This window comes from Halichoerus grypus, chromosome 9 (genome assembly GCF_964656455.1).
Source record: "Halichoerus grypus chromosome 9, mHalGry1.hap1.1, whole genome shotgun sequence".
In the NCBI taxonomy this organism is placed as follows: domain Eukaryota; kingdom Metazoa; phylum Chordata; class Mammalia; order Carnivora; family Phocidae; genus Halichoerus; species Halichoerus grypus.
Window position 1 is genome coordinate 116,603,656 of NC_135720.1, and position 19,538 is coordinate 116,623,193.

The 19,538-nt window shown below is 45.7% G+C and overlaps 1 long non-coding RNA gene and 2 other non-coding genes across 3 annotated transcripts; all 3 read right to left on the bottom strand.

The window, feature by feature from the left end:
* Positions 1–12,007: 12,007 nt before the first annotated feature.
* Positions 12,008–13,860, bottom strand: LOC118545779 (uncharacterized). Its single transcript, XR_004922217.2, has 5 exons — positions 13,706–13,860; positions 13,482–13,520; positions 13,219–13,258; positions 12,418–12,624; positions 12,008–12,235 (listed from the first exon to the last, which is right to left on the bottom strand). It is a non-coding gene; the product is annotated as an uncharacterized LOC118545779 (long non-coding RNA).
* LOC118545813 (small nucleolar RNA SNORD52) lies at positions 12,728–12,795 on the bottom strand. Its single transcript, XR_004922231.1, has one exon. It is a non-coding gene; the product is annotated as a small nucleolar RNA SNORD52 (small nucleolar RNA).
* LOC118545814 (small nucleolar RNA SNORD48) lies at positions 13,364–13,426 on the bottom strand. Its single transcript, XR_004922232.1, has one exon. It is a non-coding gene; the product is annotated as a small nucleolar RNA SNORD48 (small nucleolar RNA).
* Positions 13,861–19,538: the final 5,678 nt, after the last annotated feature.

Sequence of the window (19,538 nt, forward strand, 5' to 3'; positions counted from 1 at the left end):
TCTGTGTATTTGTCTTAATGTTCAGACCCAGCCAGGGACCCTGCGAGGGTCAGGGAACACTTTCCTCCTCTATGCGGACAAAGATCGTCAATGGACGCTAAAACCATTAGGTTAAAGGTTGATGGGGAACTGGATATTCATTCATATGGTGCCAAATCTTGTCAGTCACAAGCGGGGAAAGTACCTCGACCATGAAGAGATCTAGGGGTCACCACTTTAACTGGGTAATCAAGCTGAGATCAAGAATGGGACTTGTAGGGGGTGCCTGGCTGGCTCAATCAGTGGAGCATGCGACTCTTGATCTCAGGGTTGTGAGTTCAATCCCCACATTGGGCATGGAGCCTACTTAAAAAAAAAAAAAAAGAATGGGACAAGTAGATATGATGATACCCCTGATCCAAGGCCCTGTGAAGCACATAGCATGTGGTAAACTGAAAATGATCCCCTAAAAGATATCCACATCCTAATCCCTGGAACCTGTGAATGCTACCTTTCACAGGGGAAAAGAGAATCTGCAGGTGTGATTGAGTCAAGGATTTTGAGATGGGAGATTATCCTGGCTTATCTGGTGGACCCTGAATGCAATCATTTATACGGTTGTATCAGGAAGCAGAGGAGACTCACACACAGAGTGAAGAGAAGGCGGCGTGCCACAGAGACAGCCTGGAGTGATGTAACCACAAGTCACAAGAATGCCAACAGCTACCAAAAGCTGGAAGAGACAGGAATGGATTCTCGCCTAGGGTCTCTGGAGGAGATAAGGCCCTGTGGACACCTTGATTTTGGCCCAGGCAAAGTGTTTGAAACGTCAGGCCTCCAGAACAGTGAGGAAATAAGTACCTATTGCTGTAACCCCCCAGCTATGTAGTACTTTGTCACACAGGCCACGAGAAAGTCATACATAGTGTCAGACATGAAGTATTCTTGCCCAGGCTATGTAACCAGAATCTACATAAGCCTTTAGGGGCAACTTCCAGTTTAAAGAAAATGCAGAGAAGATTGAGGAACAAGTTCAAAACACCAAAAGGGCACAATTAGACAAAGCCAGTATGTGGAACATTCTACAAGATGACTGGCCTAGTCTCTTCAAAAGATCAATGTCCCAGAAAGGAGAAAAGAAGGGGGTCATTCTAGGATCAAAAGACTAACAAGATGTAACAAAAAATAATGTGCTTGATCCTTGATTGGGTACTGGCTCTTTAAAAAATGGTAACTGCCAGGATGCTTGGGTTGCCCAGTCAGTTAAGTGTCTGACTCTTGATCTCAGCTCAGGTCTTGATCTCAGAATTCAAGCCCTGTGTTGGGCTCCACACTAGGTGTGGAGCCTACTTAAAATTAAAACAAAACAAAACAAAACAAAACAAAACAAAACAAAAACCTGCCATTTATTTAGAGATAAAATGTCATGGTGATTCACTTTGAAATGAGCCTGCCAAATGTGTATATAATTTAATATATATATGTATATGTATTTTACTTTTTTTTTTTTTTTTTTAATTTATTTATTTGACAGAGAGAGAGATAGTGAGAGAGGGAACACAAGCCGGGGGAGTGGGAGAGGGAGAAGCAGGCTTCCCGCGGAGCAGGGAGCCCGATGCGGGCCTCGATCCCAGGACCCCAGGATCATGACCTGAGCCGAAGGCAGACGCTTAATGACTGAGCCACCCAGGCGCCCTATGTATTTTACTTTTCTTTATTTTTTTAAAGCAAGCTTTAGGCCCAACATGGGGCTTGAACTCAGTGACCCTGAGATCAAGAGTCACATGCTCTACTGACAGAGGCAGCCAGGCGCCCTAATTTAATATATATATTTGACATATTTTTATTTTTATTTTTTTTAATTTTTTTCAAGATTTTATTTATTTGAGAGAGAGAGAGATAGCAAGAGCAGAGGGGAGAGGGAGAAGCAGGCTCCCCGCTGAGCCATGAGACCCACGTGAGGCTTGCATCCCAGGACCCTGGGACCATGACCTGAGCCCCTGAGCCGAAGGCAGACACTTAACCGACTGAGCCACCCAGGTGCCCCATTGACATATTTTTAAATTCAGAAAAATGTTGACAATTGTTGGATTTAGATGTGGGTATATGGGTGTTCTTTGTACTATTCTTTCTATTGTTTTTTTAGGGGGGAGGGGCTAGAGAGAGGGAGAGAATCCATAAACAGGCTCCACACCCAGTGCAGAGCCCAGTTTGGGGCTCCATCTCACAACCCTGAATCATGAGCTGAGCCAAAACCAAGAGTCGGACGCTTAACTGACTGAGCCATCCAGACGCCCCTTCCTACTGTTTTTGGTTTGTTTTTTGTTTTTTTGTTTTTTTGTTTTTAAATGGCTCTATTTGGGACTGTGACTTCTTTTTTTTTTTTAAGATTTTATTTATTCATTTGAGACACAGAGATACAGAGAGAGAGAGAGAGAGAGAGCATGAGCAGGGAGAGAGGCAGAGGGAGAGGGAGAAGCAGGCTCCCCGCTGAACCAGGAGCCCGATATGGGGCTCGATCCCAGGACCCTGGGATCATGACCCAAGCCGAAGGCAGCCGCTTAACCATCTGAGCCACCCAGGCGCCCCCCCTTCCTACTGTTTTAAAAGCTTCAGGGGCACCAGGCTAGCTCAGTCAATAGAGCACGCAACTCTTGATCTTGGCCCACATTGGGGGTAGACATTATTTTTTAAAAAGTTTCATAATAAGGGGCGCCTGGGTGGCTCAGTCGTTAAGCGTCTGCCTTCGGCTCAGGTCATGATCCCGGGGTCCTGGGATGGAGCCCCACATCGGGCTCCCTGCTCCGCGGGAGGCCTGCTTCTCCCTCTCCCACTCCCCCTGCTTGTGTTCCCTCTCTCACTGTGTCTCTCTCTGTCAAATAAATAAAATCTTTAAAAAAAAAAAGTTTCATAATAAAAAGTTTAAAAAACTAGTTTTTTATAACAGTTGCTTGGCCTCCTTTAGAAGACAACAACCCGTGTGGAGCACAGCCACTCTCCGTATGCCACTAGGAGATGGGAAGCGCCCTGATCCAGGTGACACCTGCTGTGGCAGGCTCTTGAGAGACAGCTCTCACCCCTCCCCCACCCCCACCTCCACCTTGGTTTATTACCTGATGTCAGCAGATAACTGGGGATTATTGGTGACATCTCTACCTTTGTTACATTCTTTAGAATTCAGTGGTTTACTGCCAGGCAATAGTCAGCCTAGAATTGACCCACTACCACCTGAGGCTCACCTGACTGCCTGCAATTACATTTAACATTTGAAGAGTCAGCAGATACTTTAACCCTTAGGGATAGCCTGTTTCCTTACTCTTTGAGAAATAACACAACAGGGGCGCCTGGGTGGCTCAGTCGTTAAGCGTCTGCCTTCGGCTCAGGTCATGATCCCAGGGTCCTGGGATCGAGCCCCGCATCGGGCTCCCTGCTCTGCGGGTAGCCTGCTTCTCCCCTCCGCCTGCCGTTTCCCCTGCTTGTACGCTCGCTCGCTCTCTCTCTCTCTCTCTCTCTCTCTCTCACACACACACACACATAAATGAATACAATATTTTAAAAAAGAGAAATACAACAATCAAAAGATAATCATGAGAAAGTAGGATGTTAATGGATGGGAAAGTACTACAATAAACAAATTAACAGATGGCCCTGAGCTGCTCCAAGCCAGATGCGCCCGTGTGCCCCTGGGCAGAGCTGTTCTGGCAGCGGCATTGTAACAAACCAACCAGGTGAGGGCAGCTCTAAACACACAACACCAAAGGTTGGAGCATCTCCTACCATCCTTCATATTAACTTCCTTTTCAAATTATTCACTTGTTTTATTTTATTTTTTTAAGATTTTATTTATTTGACAGAGAGAGATACAGCGAGAGAGGGAACACAAGCAGGGGGGGTGGGAGAGGGAGAAGCAGGCTTCCCGCGCAGCAGGGAGCCCGATGCGGGGCTCGATCCCAGGACCCTGGGATCATGACCTGAGCCGAAGGCAGACGCGTAACCGACTGAGCCACCCAGCGCCCCTATTCACTTGTTTTAAAAAAAAGTTATTCACTTGTTTTCTCTGCTCCACATTATGGATTTCTTCTTCCACTCACTAGTTTTCTATTCAGTTGTTCTGTTATTTAACTTCTTTATTGTGCTTATGTACTCGCTTATTTCAATTTGAGTTTTTCTGCTTGTTTTTTTTTTTAATTAAAAATATTTTTAAAAGATTTAATTTGGGGTGGGGGTGCCTGAGTGGCTCAGTTGGTTAAGCATCCGATTCTTGGTTTCTGCTCGGGTCATGATCTCATGGGTCATGAGATCGATCCCCATGTGGGGCTCCATGCTCAGCAGAGTCTGCTTGAAGATTCCCTCCCTCTCCCCCTCCCGCAAATTGTGCTCTTTCTCTAAAATAATCTTTTAAAAAATATATTTAACTAAAAAATTTTTTTGAGAGTGAGAACAAGTGAGCAAATGAGCAGGGTGGGTGAGGGGCTGAAGGCAAGGGAAATAGAGACTCTCAAGCAGGCTCCACAGAGCCCGAGGCAGGGCTCGATCTCACAACCCTGAGATCATGACCCAAGCCGAATTAAAGACTTTTTTTAAGGATTTTATTTATTGGGCGCCTGGGTGGCTCAGTCGTTAAGCGTCTGCCTTCGGCTCAGGTCATGATCCCAGGGTCCTGGGATCAAGTCCCACATCAGGCTCCCTGCTCGGCAGGAAGCCTGCTTCTCCCTCTCCCACTCCCCCTGCTTGTGTTCCTGCTCTCGCTGTCAAATAAATAAATAAAATCTTAAAAAAAAAAAAAGATTTTATTTATTTATTTGACAGTGAGAGAGACAGAGAGAGAGGGAACACACTCCCCCAGGGGGAGTGGGAGAGGGAAAAGCAGGCTTCCCGCTGAGCAGGGGGCCCGGTATGGGGCTCCATCCCAGGACCCTGGGATCATGACCTGAGCCGAAAGCAGATGCTTAACGACTGAGCCACCCAGGCGCCCCCGAATTAAAGATTTTTAAGTAATCTCTACACTCAGCTTGGGGCTTGAACTTACAACTCCATAATCAAGAGTTGCATGCTCTACTGACTGAGCCAGCCAGGCGCCCCTCATTTGCTTCCTTTTCAAATCCACCTGCTCTTTCTTTGTAATACCCTGTTTGTGTGCAATAAATTTTTTCTTTATCTCTTTGAACATCTTCAGCCTTCATACATGCTGTTATCGGAGTTTCTTAGCTATAAAGTCACCTGCTGCTGCGTCTGCTGACTTGCTCCTGTTGGGGCGGATGCCCAGGGTTTTGGAATCTGGCTCATTCTGGATGTCTTCCAAGGGAGCTCTATGTCTGAGCTTCAGAGTCTGCAGGTGTCTCTGTGAGAGTGACTTAGCTTTTGCCTTTGCTCAGCCCTTTAGAATTCACAGGTCCCAAACCATGTTTTTAAGTTATTAAGAAATAGTTCAGACATAAAAAAATATGAAAAATTATACAGTGAGCTCCCATGGAGCCCCCATGTATACCACCTTGACTGCATCACTCTCTCTACTCACGCCCTGGTCACAGCCCAGGTAATTACTAGCTTGAATTTAGCATTTAGCAATCCCATGCATTTCTTTTACTATATTATATTTAACTCTAAACAATAGTTGAGCTATATAAGTATATAAGTATAAGCTATAAGTAAATATTATTAAACATTACATACTACATTTGGGCACCTGGGTGGCTCAGTTGGTTGAGCGACTGCCTTCGGCTCAGGTCATGATCTCAGAGTCCCAGGATCGAGTTCCGTGTCAGGCTCCCTGCTCAGCGGGGAGTCTGCTTCTCCCTCTGATCCTCCCCCCTCTCCTGCTCTCTCTCAAATAAATAAAAATCTTTAAAAAAAATCTTTTAAAAAATACATTACATACTACATATGTATTCTTTTTTAACTTGCCTTTTTTTCCCTTCACATTATGTTTGTGAGATTAATCCATGTGTATTTAGGGTGTATTCCAGAAGCATAAACACCGCATTGAAGAGAATGTGCATCAGACTTCATAGGTATTGCCAAACTGTTTTCCAAATGGATTGTATAAAGTTACAGTTCCACAAACGACGTCCAAAACAGTTTTTATTTCTCCACTCTAGGATTTCCTCACCACCTAAATGACATCCACGGGCTCTGTTGACAAGTTTCAGTCTACCCTACAGACCAAGGCATGTGGTTGTGACCCCAGCCAGCAAGCAAAACCTTTACTCCCTGAACACTGACAGGAGAGTGTGCACCAGCTCCTGGCTTCATGCTATGTGGCTGAGGCAGAGTGGAGAGTAGGAGAGGAGTTCAAAGGCAACAGAGCTAGACCTGGGAGGACCTTATGAAGACTTTGGCTTTCACTCTCAGTGAAATGGGAACCATTGCAGGATACTGAGCAGCGGAGAGACAAGTCCCAAGTCATGGCGTGGAGGGAAACTTCTGGGTGCTGTGTGGATATAAGACCGTAACAGGGTAAGGGTGGAAGCCAGGAGACCAGTTAGGAGGCTTTGTTGCAGTCATGTAGGTGAGCTGATGAGAGCGCCTACCAGAGTGGAGGTGTGAGATGCAATCCGATTTTGGTGTTATTTTTAAGGTAACACCAGCATGATTTGCTGACAAATTGGTTATGTAAGGACAGGAGACTATTCAAACTGACATGCATGTATAAGGATTCATGTACACAGAAGTCCTTGGTGGTGGGGCGTTTGGCTGGCTCAATCAGTAGAGCATGTGAGTCTTGATCTCAGGGTCGTGAGTTGAAGACCCATGCTGGGTGTAGAGCTTAGTTATAAAGAATAAAAAGAATAAAAAAAAGTCAGGGCGCCTGGGTGGCTCAGTTGTTAAGCGTAAGCCTTCAGCTCAGGTCATGATCCCAGGGTCCTGGGATCAAGCCCCATGTTGGGCTCCCTGCTCTGCGGGAAGCCTGCTTCTCCCTCTCCCACTCCCCCTGCTTGTGTTCCCTCTCTCGCTGTGTCTCTCTCTGTCAAATAAATAAATAAAATCTTTAATAAATAAATAAAGTCTTTGGTGGTATTGTTTGTAATGGGGAGAAAAAGAAGTAACACACATATTCTCCAACAGGGAAATGGATAAATTGTGATACATTCGTAAAATATAATACCATAGAGCAGTGATGTGTTACATGCAGTGGTGGTATGACTAACATGCCAGGATGGATTAATCTCACAAAGCTAACATGAAGAGAAAAAGCAAGTCACAGAATACATATATAGTATGCAATGTTTAAGAACATTTACAGCTAAACAATGTATCATTTAGAGTTACAGAGAACATAAAGAAGCAAACTCCAAGGGTTCTGAGCAACCAGCAAGGTAGAGGTGTCCCGTTACCAGACTGGCCAGTGGCTGAGGATTCCAGGGATGAGAGGTCTGGAGAGACAGGTGGAGGCCAGGCCCTGGGAGGCTCACAGTCTTGCGGTGGCTGAGAGAGACCAGCCTCTGCCCAAAGTATACAGAGCTGTGAGATCTGGCCAATGAGTTAGGAGGGAGGGCTGTTTACTTCTGAAGTTACTCCACTTGTAGAGCATGGGGAGGTGAAGAAGGTTTTAGGATAGAGGTCTTAACAAATCACCATCACTCCTGAGGGGAGTGATGTGGGGCTCAAGGATGCAGAAGGCTGGAATGTATTTCCATGCCTGAAATAAAGTTCATGTGACCCTCACCATGGCTGTAGCTCAATCTTACACCCCAAACCTGGGGCTGGCTCAGGAAGGAGGGTCCCAACACCCAGGGGAGGACTTGGACCATACAAATAAGGGCAAGAGAATGCAGAAGAGACCTTAGGGACAAGAAAGGAAGCTGACCATTTACTAGTGGGACAAAGGATGAGTGAGGTACTGACTAGGCTATGTACGTTAATGATCAAGCTATTTGAAATAATATAACTGTAGCTAATACCTAAATAGGGTTTAATATGTGCGAGGCACTGTTTAAGTTCATTTGCACACAGGGGCGCCTGGGTGGCTCAGTCGTTAAGCGTCTGCCTTCGGCTCAGGTCATGATCCCAGGGTCCTGGAATCAAGCCCTGTGCTGGGCTCCCTGCTTGGCAGGAAGCCTGCTTCTCCCTCTCCCACTCCCCCTGCTTGTGTTCCCTCTCTCGCTGTCTCTCTCTCTCTGCCAAATAAATAAGATTAAAAAAAATAAAAATAAAAAGTTCATTTGCACATATTTAAACCTAACTCTTTGTTAGGGTAGGTACTCTCACCTGACAAATGAGGAAACTGTGATAGAATGGATAAGTAACCTAGCCAAAGTCAATCAGTCTTGCTCCAGAATCTTGACCACTCCCCTATACTTCCTATGTGATACTGTTAACCTAGAAAAATGCAGTTACAAATAGAAGTCCTCATATATAGTACCTGGAGACACCCATCAACAAACGAAGTTTTTGAAGTTTTTTCCAAAATAAAAATGGGCAGAAATGTATATGGAAGGGTGAAATCTAAATTACAGGAAAACATATAAACAACAAAAAAATCAAGTTGCAGGGGCGCCTGGGTGGCTCAGTTGGTTAAGCATCGCCTTAAGCTCAGGTCATGATCTTAGGATCCTGGGATCAAGCCCTGCATCAGGATCCCTGCTCAGCGGGAAGACTGCTTCTCCCTCTCCCTCTGCTTGTGTTCCCTCTCTTGCTGTGTCTCTCTCTGTCAAATAAATAAATAAAATCTTTAAAAAAAATAAAAAAGGGCACCTGGGTGGCTCAGTTGGTTGGGCGGCTGCCTTGGGCTCAGGTCATGATCCTGGAGTCCTGGGATCGAGTCCCACATTGGGCTCCCTGCTCAGCAGGGAGTCTGCTTCTCCCTCTGACCCTCTTCCCTCTCATGCTCTCTCTCTCTCATTCTCTCTCAAATAAATAAATAAAATCTTTTAAAAAAATAAAAATAAAAAAATCTTTTTAAAAAATCAAGTTGCAGAACTACATGAACAATTATCCCATATTTATTAAGTTCAAAGAGATACAAAACACTATATATTGTTTAGGGATATATTCAGAGTAAAACTAAGGAAGGTCAGGGAATGGTAACAGCCACAATTCAGCTGGGTAGTTTCCTCTGAGTGGGAGGGATTAAAAGGGAAAGTGAATCAAAGGCAGGTTTGCTTCAGTTACTGGTAACGTTCTAAAGCTGGGTGACAGGTATAGCAGACAGAAAGGAATTTGAATCCAGACTACTTTCTGACCTTAAGCTAATTATCTCACATCCTGAGCTTTCCTTTTCTTGCCCCTGAAGTGAGGTAGATGGTAGCAAAGTAGCAAGGCTGATTTTAAGAATTCCATGAAGTGAAGCACATGAAAAGCTTAGCGCAGATCTAAGCACCGCTGGCTGGGAAGATAAAACAGGATGATCCCTGAGAGCCATTACGTGCTTACGACCTTATATCATAAACTAGTACATTCTTAGTGGTACTAATTCAGAAATCCATGGAGGAAATAGTCCAAGTCTCCTCCTACCCTCACCCCATCGTCTCAATCCCCTCCACAAAAGTAACCTTGATTGGTAACAGACTAGTTCAGTTCTTAGGAACAAGAGCCCAAGGGAAGGATTTTAAGAATCTTAATAAAGTATAACCTACTTTAATCCATGAAGTTTTAGAGAATAAGTCCCTTCGAAACAGGGTTAATCCTAAGGTTTGGGCCAAGGACTGAAGCCCAGGGAACCCTTTACTAGGGAATAGCAATGTGAGCAGCAAACTGGACTCAGTCTTCCAGCGAGTACCATCCAGAGCAATGTCAGGAAGAAATAAAAATAAAACTAGCAGGCGCCTGGGTGGCTCAGTTGGTTAAGCGACTGCCTTCGGCTCAGATCATGATCCTGGAGTCCCTGGATCGAGTCCCGCATTGGGCTCCCTGCTCGGCAGGGAGTCTGCTTCTCCCTCTGACCCTCCCCCCTCTCATGTGCTTGCTCTCTCTCATTCTCTCTCTCAGATAAATAAAAAATCTTAAAAAAAAAATAAATAAATAAAACTAGCAAAGGTGATTAAGGAAAATAAAGTTGGGAAATATCTTTCCTAATTTAAGATTTATTTTAGAGAGAGAGCTAGCATGTGCACAGGGGAGGGGCAGAGGGAGAGAACCTGATTCCTTACTCCATCCCACAACCCTAAGGTCATGACCTGAGCTGAAATCAGATGTTCAAGCAACTACACCACCTAGACGCCACAATCTTTGCTAATTTAAAGTGGTGGTGGAGTGCCTGCATGGTTTGGTTGGTTAAGTGTCTGACTTTGGCTCAGGTCATGATCTTGGGGTCCTGGGATGGAGCCCTATTTAGGGCTCTCTGCTCAGCCAGGAGTCTGCTTGTCTCTCACTCTGCCCCTCCCCCAGCTTGTGCTCTTTTCTCAATAAAATCTTTTTTTTTTTTTTTTAAAGATTTTATTTATTTGACAGAGAGGCACAGCGAGAGGGAACACAAGCAGGGGGAGTGGGAGAGGGAGAAGCAGGCTTCCTGCGGAGCAGGGAGCCTGATGCGGGGCTCGATCCCAGGACACTGGGATCATGACCTGAGCCGAAGGCATACTCTTAACGACTGAGCCACCCAGGCGCCCCCTCAATAAAATCTTTAAAAAAAATTAAAGTGGTGGGGACCAAGCTGGAAATGCTCAGTAGGCAGGGGCACCTGGGTGGCTCAGTCGGTTGGGCGTCTGCCTTCAGCTTAGGTCTTGGTCTCAGGGTCCTGGGATCACCGTGGGATCAAGCCCTGGCAGGCAGGCACCCTGCTCAGCAGGAAGTCTGCTTCTCTTTCCCTCCTGCCCCCCCCCTCATGCTGTCACTCTTTCAAAATCTTAAAAAAAAAGTTCAGTAGGCAAATATGGAAAAAATGTAATTTTTAAAAGATGACTGAGTAGGTAGGGGCAACTGGCTGACTCAGTTGATAGAGCACGGGACTCCTGATCTCAAGGTTTGAGTTCCAGCCCCACACTGGGGGTAGAGATTACTTAATAAAGTGGCAAAGATTAAAAAAGACTAAAAAGTAATGAGTTAATAGCACCAAACTGGTGCCAAAAGTGTTACCACTGGGAGTAGTGATGACAGGTATAGGAAAAAAAAAAAAGGCAATCTTTTGACACTGATGTCACCGAGCATAAACTGGTACAACCTTATGGAATATACGATGCATTGTTTTACATGCTTAAATCCTTTGAAATTCTTTTGGAAATGTATTCTACCACACTTCAGGTGGGTGCAAGTAACAGGGAGTCAGTACTGGTATACAGCATGACTAGAAACCTGAACACCCCCCTCCCAGGAACTGGATAATTTGGAAGTCTTACAGCAACGGAAATTTGTACATGTTGCTGGAAAACCACCCTTGAAATAGTTAAAGTATGAATATGCTTTTTTCCCCCAATTTTTACTGTGGTGAAATACACATAAAAGTTACCAACTTAAAAAGATTTATTTACTTGACAGAGCTAGAGAATAGAGAGCACAAGCAGGGGGAACCACGAGGGAGGGAGAAGCAGGCTCTCCACTGAGCAGGGAGCCTGACGCGGGGCTGGACCCCAGGACCCTGGGATCATGACCTGAGCACAAGTCAGCCGCTTAACTGAGCCACCCAGGCAACCCCATCCGAACCATTTTTAAGCACACACTTCAATGGTACCAAATACATTCTGTAATACTGAGCAACCATCACCACCATTTATCTCCATAATTCTTTTCTTCTTGTAAAACTGAAATTCTGTATCCAAACTCCCCATTTACCCCTTTCCCCAGCCCCTAGCAACCACCATGGGTATATGCTTTTAAAATATAGACCACCTGTTTCCACTTATTCTTCAAAAGGCAAACTAAGCACCTGTGTTAGTATTTTAACACCCTAAAAACCTTTACTACTTGTTAACATCTAGTCCCTTAAAATCCTATGGCAGACCACCTAAAATCCTTAATTCTAGTGTCAACCCGGTTTTAGCTTTTTGTATACAGTGGCAAAGAGGTATAGCTGTCAGCTGTGATGTTCATTCAGATGGTTACCTTTCACTTCCCTACATCTTTTTGTACCATCTTGTTTCTATGGAAACCAAACTTCTTTTTTGCTTTAAAGTATTTTATTGGAATCTTTTGATAAAAACAGTATTTATGTTAAATAAGTCTAATTGGTCTAAAAATACTTAAGCATCTCAAAATTTCTGGGCAGTTTCTTTCCTCCAGTAAGTTGACAGCTGCTCACACAGGTTAATGCAGGAAAGCTAGATGGAAGCTCCTGGGATCTGCCCAACACCAGACAGGAGATATCCTCTGCGTTAACAAAACCCTGAAATTTCATAAAAAGAACATGTATTAGAACCATGCACGCAACTGGAATTAAAACATGAACCTGGGCGGGTAGGGAAGACTTGAGTAAATCAGTGATTTTCAAAGATCCTCAGAGAAATGCTCACGGTCCAAAAAGGTGATCATTACCACTTGGGGGCTGCGAGAGAAAAGGGCACTCACCATAGTAGCCAGGGAGAAAGGACGCAGCTCTTCACTTCTCATCACAGCCTGTAGGTTCAAGTGGCACGAGCCATTACCTAGGCATCACAGACATCTCTCCACAGCATTTCTCCCAGAGGGCGAATTCCAAACTTCAGCCCTTCAGCTACCAGATCGGTGCCTCATCTGAAAGGGCACCACCCTAGCTAGGCTTCCAGAATAATCATGCTAGAAAGATGAAAACAGGACAACCAATGAGAAGGACAAGCAAAGTTAAGCCCCCCTCCCCACAATGGCCCCTTCTGAGACTCAAGTATCCAGTTCTCCAAATGAGTCAGAATTTAATTTTTGACATCAAGACCAGCATCAGAGACTCTAGTCTGAGAAATCATCATTCCCAATTTAAGAGACCTGGATCAGGGGAGGCCATTCTGTGAAGGGATGTAATACACTGAAAGGCAACTGACCCAGTATAAGGATGTCGCAAATGAAGAGATGGAAGTGGAAGAGAGTAAAGTCGGGGGAAAAAAATCCCCTCAGAACTGCAAAAAAATACCTCCACAGGGAAGCCCAGCATGTAGGGGTGTACAGAAGTAGGTTTAACCAGGCTTGGACAAAAACATGGGGAGTTAGAAAGGATTTTTTCATAGTCACAAAAGAAATGTAAACCAAAAAGCAGTCCTTGGACAATCACCAGGTAATATACTTGCATTGCTTCGCGTGTTCCTTAGAAAACAGACTCCATACTGGCCCCTTGAGAGAGCGAGCTTTAAGGACAAGATGGTGAGAAGTACTGAGAACCATCTCACACCTAATACTCACCTTTATCCAACAATAACACACCTGCAGACTCTTAAGACACCTAAGGGATAAATCAAACACAGGGATTCGTGGCTAGTAAAGGTTCTCGGCCATCAAGTTCTCCCCAGCCCAGATATCAGGAAACCCCAGCCCGGGGGAGGGAGATGTTCAGCGCGCTGCGGTGATGGCGTCAGCGAGACACTCAGAGTCACCTGGGTTCATCATTACCCCCGTCTTCCCCCCAGGACCACCGCCAGCCACTCCATCTCGCACAATCCACTCACCCTCGGGGCGCTGCGGACCAGCCTGCGAGGACCAGGGGCCTGGGAAGAAACAGGGAGTCAGCAGATGCCGGGGCGACTCCAGCCGAGTTCCCCCTGCCCTGGGCTGAGTCAGTTCCAAACAGTGGCGTCATGGACGCATCAGAAACTCTAGTCTGTAATGGTAATTCATCCTGCTCAGCCCGAGATTGCGGCCCCCTCACCCGGCAAGACCCCGAGATACCTACACGCAGGAAGCCGTGCAAAGACAGCGCAGGACGCCGGGGCCTCCCCCTAGCGTAGGGGAGCCGCAGGAGCCCCCACGGGCACTGCAGCATTCCCGCCGGCTCAGGAGACCAGACCAGCGCACAAAGAGAGCTATAACGGCGGGGCCCCGGCTATTTATAGCGGCGTGGGTTTGGGGGCCTGACGGGCATGGCTGTCTTCGTCGATGCCGGGCTCGGCCCACGGCCTCTTCCCCTTCGTTCGTCCAAACAAGAATAAACCAAGTGAAAGAGAGGCCAGGGGTGAATGTTTCAAACTCTTCCGGGCAACTTTCGGGCATATTTTGTTAATTTTGAAAAACAAAAGACAGATGACGGTCTCTCGACTGGCCGGGCCGGGCGCATGCGCAGCTGAGCTGTCTTCTTTAGTGGCCTCCCCAGGGCAGGCCAGTCCCCCCTCTGGAGATCTATGGACCTCTCTCTCGTCCCCACCGGTGCCCGCTTGGGGTCCAGGTCCCTCCGGAGGCTGTCACCCGCTTCGTCTAGCCAGCGAAATTTGAATTCGCAACCCATTCCAGCCTGCAGACCTGTCAGGCACATCAACCTTAATGCTGTTTTTTTTTTTTTTTTTTTGACAGCTTTAAGATATAAATGACATACAATAAACAATAAAAAAAACACCATTTGAGGGTGCCTGGGTGGCTCAGTCGGTTAAGGGTCTGCCTTCGGCTCAGGTCGTGATCCCAGGGTCCTGGGGTCGAGTCCCGCATCTGACTCCCTGCTCTGCGGGGAGCCTGCTTCTCCCTCCGCCTGCCTCTCTCGCTCTCTCTCAATCTGTGCCTCATTAATAAATAAATAAAATCTTTATTAAAACATAAACACACCATTTGAAAAAATGCACCATTTGATAACTTTATTTATTTATTTTTTCCAAGTATTTTTATTTATTTTTGTGAGAGAGAGCGCGCAAGCCGCGCGCAGGGAGCAGCGGGGGAGGGGCAGAGGGAGAAGCAGGCTCTCCAGTGAGCAGGGAGCCCAACGCGGGGCTCGATCCCAGGTACTTAAAAAAAGCATTCTAACCTCTTTTAAGCGTAAAGTTCAGTAGTGTTGACTGTATTCACATTGCTGTGCAACCGATCTGCACAACTTTCTTATCTTACATTACTGAAACCATTAAAGTACTCCATTAAGCTAAACTACTCCCATTAAACGACACCCTTTTTCCTGTTTCATGTCCTCTTTATGAGCCGTGCATGGCCTGGGAGTTGGCCAGAAACAGTGACCTGTGTTCAGTACACTCTGAATAGCACCCCTATATCTCAGGGGGGTTGGAAGCAAAACAAATTAGGGTGGTGTGGCAACATCCAGGCCCTGCTCTCCCTTTGCTAGTTTTTGCTCCCCCAGAAATCTGGTCATTTGCTCTTGGCCACTTAATCCATCAACTCATAAATTATCCCAAATCCCACCTTCCTGGACCCTTCTCTACCTGCTCATTTATAAATGCATTTAATGTTTGGTGATGTATGCTGGCATCTTCATCTTTTGTGAGAAAGCCACTTACGTGAAGGGATGAGTTGGGGGTTCCAGATCATAGGAAATCAGTCTTTTTTTTTTTCCTTAGTAATCTCTACACCCAACATGGGGCTCGAACTCACGACCCCGAGATCAAGAGTCGCATGCTCTATTAACTGAACCAGCCAGGTGCCCCCAAAATCAGTTTTAAGTTACATAATTTAGGCACAGTGAACACAGATTAAAATTTGGAAGAAGGCCATTGTGGGTGTAGGAAATATATCCTTTTACTTCTGCAATCATCTTTCATCTGACCTCCCTTGCCCCACGATTTCAGACTTCCAACAAAAAATCTCTCCCGGGGCGCCTGAGTGGCTCAGTCGTTAAGCGCCTGCCTTCAGCTCGGGTCATGATCCCAGGGTCCTGGGATCGAGCCCCACATCAGGCTCCCTGCTCCGCGGGAAGCCTGCTTCTCCCTCTCCCACTCCCCCTGCTTGTGTTCCCTCTCTCGCTGTGTCTCTCTCTGTCAAATAAATAAAAATCTTAAAAAAAAAAAAAAAAAATCTCTCCCAAGGTGTGCCTGGCTGGCTCAGTTGGTACAGCATGCAACTCTTGATCTTGGGGTACTGAGTCTGAGCCCCAAGTTGTATGTAGAGTTTAAGAACAAAAATAAATAAAAATAAAGAATAAAAACAAAAAATCTCTTCCAAGAGTCCTATAGTATTCACTTGTTCATTTGATACATTTCTCAGCTCCCAGGGGCTGAATCCCATCCATAGTTGATGTTGCAAAGTAACTTTGCTTTAAGTTCCAAGATGTGTGTATATGCAGGGAGCCTATGAATTCTCATATTCTTTTTTAAATTTTTTTTTTTAACATTTAGAGGGTACCCCCCCAAACATTTGGTGGTGCTTTTTGTTTGTTTTTAACTCTCTACACCCAACATGGGGCTCAAACTCAGGACCCTGAGATCAAGAGTTGCATACTCTTCAGGTGCCCCTGAATTCTCATATTCTGATGTTGCTCCCTAAAGAACCACTTCTCAGCCTCAGGGATTCTCTTTTTTGACCCACTAAGCTGTCCGGGGAGATTTCGCTAACCTCTATCACTGCTGCTGCATTAATCAACACTCCTAGGTCTTTCAAGCCTTCAGGTTCCCATTCACAGCAGAAAGCCCCTTCCCACTAACTGCTGCTCCTCCAGGCACTGACAGCTTTCTCCCTCTCCCATGCCCCCTGTCCTCTAAAAACGTAATCAGGAGCAGCTTCTGATGCAATCAGTTTTCTCAATGCTGCCTGCACATTGGAAACACTCCGGCAGCTTGAATTCTCTACAGTGCCTTAGCCCACTCCCAAAGATTCTGACTCCTAGTGGAGGCCTGGCAGTGGGTACTTTTTTAGCCTCCCCCAATGATTTTAATACACCACCAGGTTGGAGAAACATGTCTCCAATAGTGTGCAGCTATTTATTCCCTCTACTACCTGGCAGGGTGGGGGAGGGGGAAGGTAAGAAAGCCAGCAATTCGGTTGCTGCAGCAGTTAAAGTGCACTTACTGGGGTGCCTGGGTGGCTCAGTTGGTTAAGCAGCTGCCTTTGGCTCAGGTCATGATCCCAGGGTCCTGGGATCGAGCCCCGCATCGGGCTCCCTGCTCAGCAGAGAGCCTGCTTCTCCCTTTCCCTCTGCCTGCCACTCTGCCTACTTGTGCTCTCTCTCTGTCAAATAAACAAATAAAAAATACCTTTTTTTTTTTTAAAGTGCACTTACTATAGCCTATGGTAGGAGGCTGTAGTATTATATAGTTCACTTATTTTGTGAGTAAAACAGGCCTTGAATTGGTCCAGGAACCAAAAGATCTTACTATATTCCTTTTCCTTTACAAGCTTTCAAGGAGGGCTTCCTCTACTTTGTCATTCCTAAAATACTGGATTTTTCCTAGAGGGTGAAGATTTATTGAAACACAGAACTTGAACTTAGTTTTTATTTTGGAGTAGTTCTTTCCAGCCTCAGTTCTGGGGAGGCAGGAGGTTGGGATTCTCTCAGGCTAAGGAAAATGTTAAGGACCTTTAATCTAACTGCTAGGGCAGGAAGAACCCCCCCAGAAGGGCTTGTATGGAGGAAAGCCCATTTCCTTGATCTTCCCAGCTCTATGCTCTACTCCTTTCAGCTCTTCCTTCATAATTAAATTTGATGTTACTTTAAGTTCCTATGGTTTTGAGACTGTGCCTAAAAGGTAAAGGAGGTTACTGAGGTTACCCCATTAGAACTGGGGTAAAACCGGGCGCCTGGGTGGCTCAGTCGTTAAGCATCTGCCTTCGGCTCAGGTCATGATCCCAGGGTCCTGGGATCGAGTTCCACATCGGGCTCCCTGCTCGGCGGGAGGCCTGCTTCTCCCTCTCCCATTCCCCCTGCTTGTGTTCCTGCTCTCGCTATCTCTCTCTGTCAAATAAATAAATAAAATCTTTAAAAAAAAAAAAAAAAAACTGGGGTAAAACCGTCACTCAGAACCAGACAGGAACCCAATGTCAACAGTGTTCAGGCAGTGTGGAAAAAAACAGTATTTGTTGCTGATTCTGCCCTGGATGTAGTTGAAGTGACCACTTCCACATGTTAATCTATGAAAAAAAAAAAAAAACTTAAAATACCTAATTAGAAGGAGGGGAGATGAGAATTACTTAAGATTACTGGGGTGAAGCAAAGATACAAATGTAGGGATCCGAAGGGGTACGTGCACCCTGATGTTTATAGCAGCAATGTCCACAATAGCCAAACTGTGGAAAGAGCCAAGATGTCCATCGACAGATGAATGGATAAAGAAGATGTGGTATATATATACAATGGAATATTATGCAGCCATCAAAAGGAATGAAATCTTGCCATTTGCAACGACGTGGATAGAACTGGAGAGTGCTATGCTGAGCGAAATAAGTCAATCAGAGAAAGACATGTATCATATGACCTCACTGATATGAGGAATTTTTTTTTTTTTAAGATTTTATTTATTTATTTGACAGAGAGAGACACAGCGAGAGAGGGAACACAAGCAGGGGAAGCGGGAGAGGGAGAAGCAGGCTTCCCACTGAGCAGGGAGCCCGACGTGGGGCTCAATCCCAGGACCCTGGGATCATGACCTGAGCCGAAGGCAGACGCTTAACGACTGAGCCACCCAGGCGCCCCTGATATGAGGAATTCTTAATCTCAGGAAACAAACTGAGGGTTGCTGGAGTGGTGGGGGGTGGGAGGGATGGGTTGGCTGGGTGATAGACATTGGGGAGGGTATGTGCTATGGTGGGTGCTGTGAATTGTGCAAGACTGTTGAATCACAGATCTGTACCTCTGAAATAAATAATATATGTTAAAAAAAAAAAAAAGATAGCAGGCGGGGAAGAATGAAGGGGAGTAAATCGGAGGGGGAGATGAACCATGAGAGACGAAGGACTCTGAGAAACAAACTGAGGGTTCTAGAGTGGAGGGGGGTGGGAGGATGGGTTAGCCTGGTGATGGGTATTAAAGAGGGCATGTTCTGCATGGAGCACTGGGTGTTATACGCAAATAATGAGTCATGGAATACTACATCAAAAACTAATGATGTAATGTACGGTGATTAACATAATATAATAATAAAAAAAAAGATTACTGGGGTGAAGCAAAGAACCTGCTTCATTGTCATGCCCCCCAAACCTCAGACTCTCCCTCCTCCATGCCCCTGCTTGGATAACTGTAGCCAGGGTGACCATGGCTGAAGATGTTGCTTGTCTATGCCACATTTCTGCTCAAAATGATATAGAACTTTAAAAGTGAGGTCATTCAGACAAATTGCTTTGAAGTGAGACAACCAAAACTAAGGCTAAGTAATTTGCACTTGGTCACCCAGCTGGGATTTACAGAGCTACACTGTGACTCTGCATTTCCTTTTTTGCTGCTTTACACACCCCCAATATCATTCATAACTTAAAGAGTAGAAGACCCAAAGCTCAGAAGGGACAAATTAATGGCTCTGCACACATTAAGAGCGAGAGAATAAGGAACCATGAACCTCTCTCAATGCTGCCTTTGAACCCACAATAACTTCTCCCCCAATTTTTTGCAGCTCCCCCCTTCCTACTTTTACCCTAAAAAAAAAAGGTGCACCCGGGGTGCCTGGGTGGCTCAGTCGTTAAGCGTCTGCCTTCAGCTCAGGTCATGATCCCAGGGTCCTGGGATCGAGACCCGCATCAGGCTCCCTGCTCCGCGGGAAGCCTGCTTCTCCCCCTCCCACTCCCCTTGCTTGTGTTTCCTCTCTTGCTGTGTCTCCCTCTGTCAGATAAATCAGTAAAATCTTTAAAGAAAAAAAAAGGTGCATCAACAA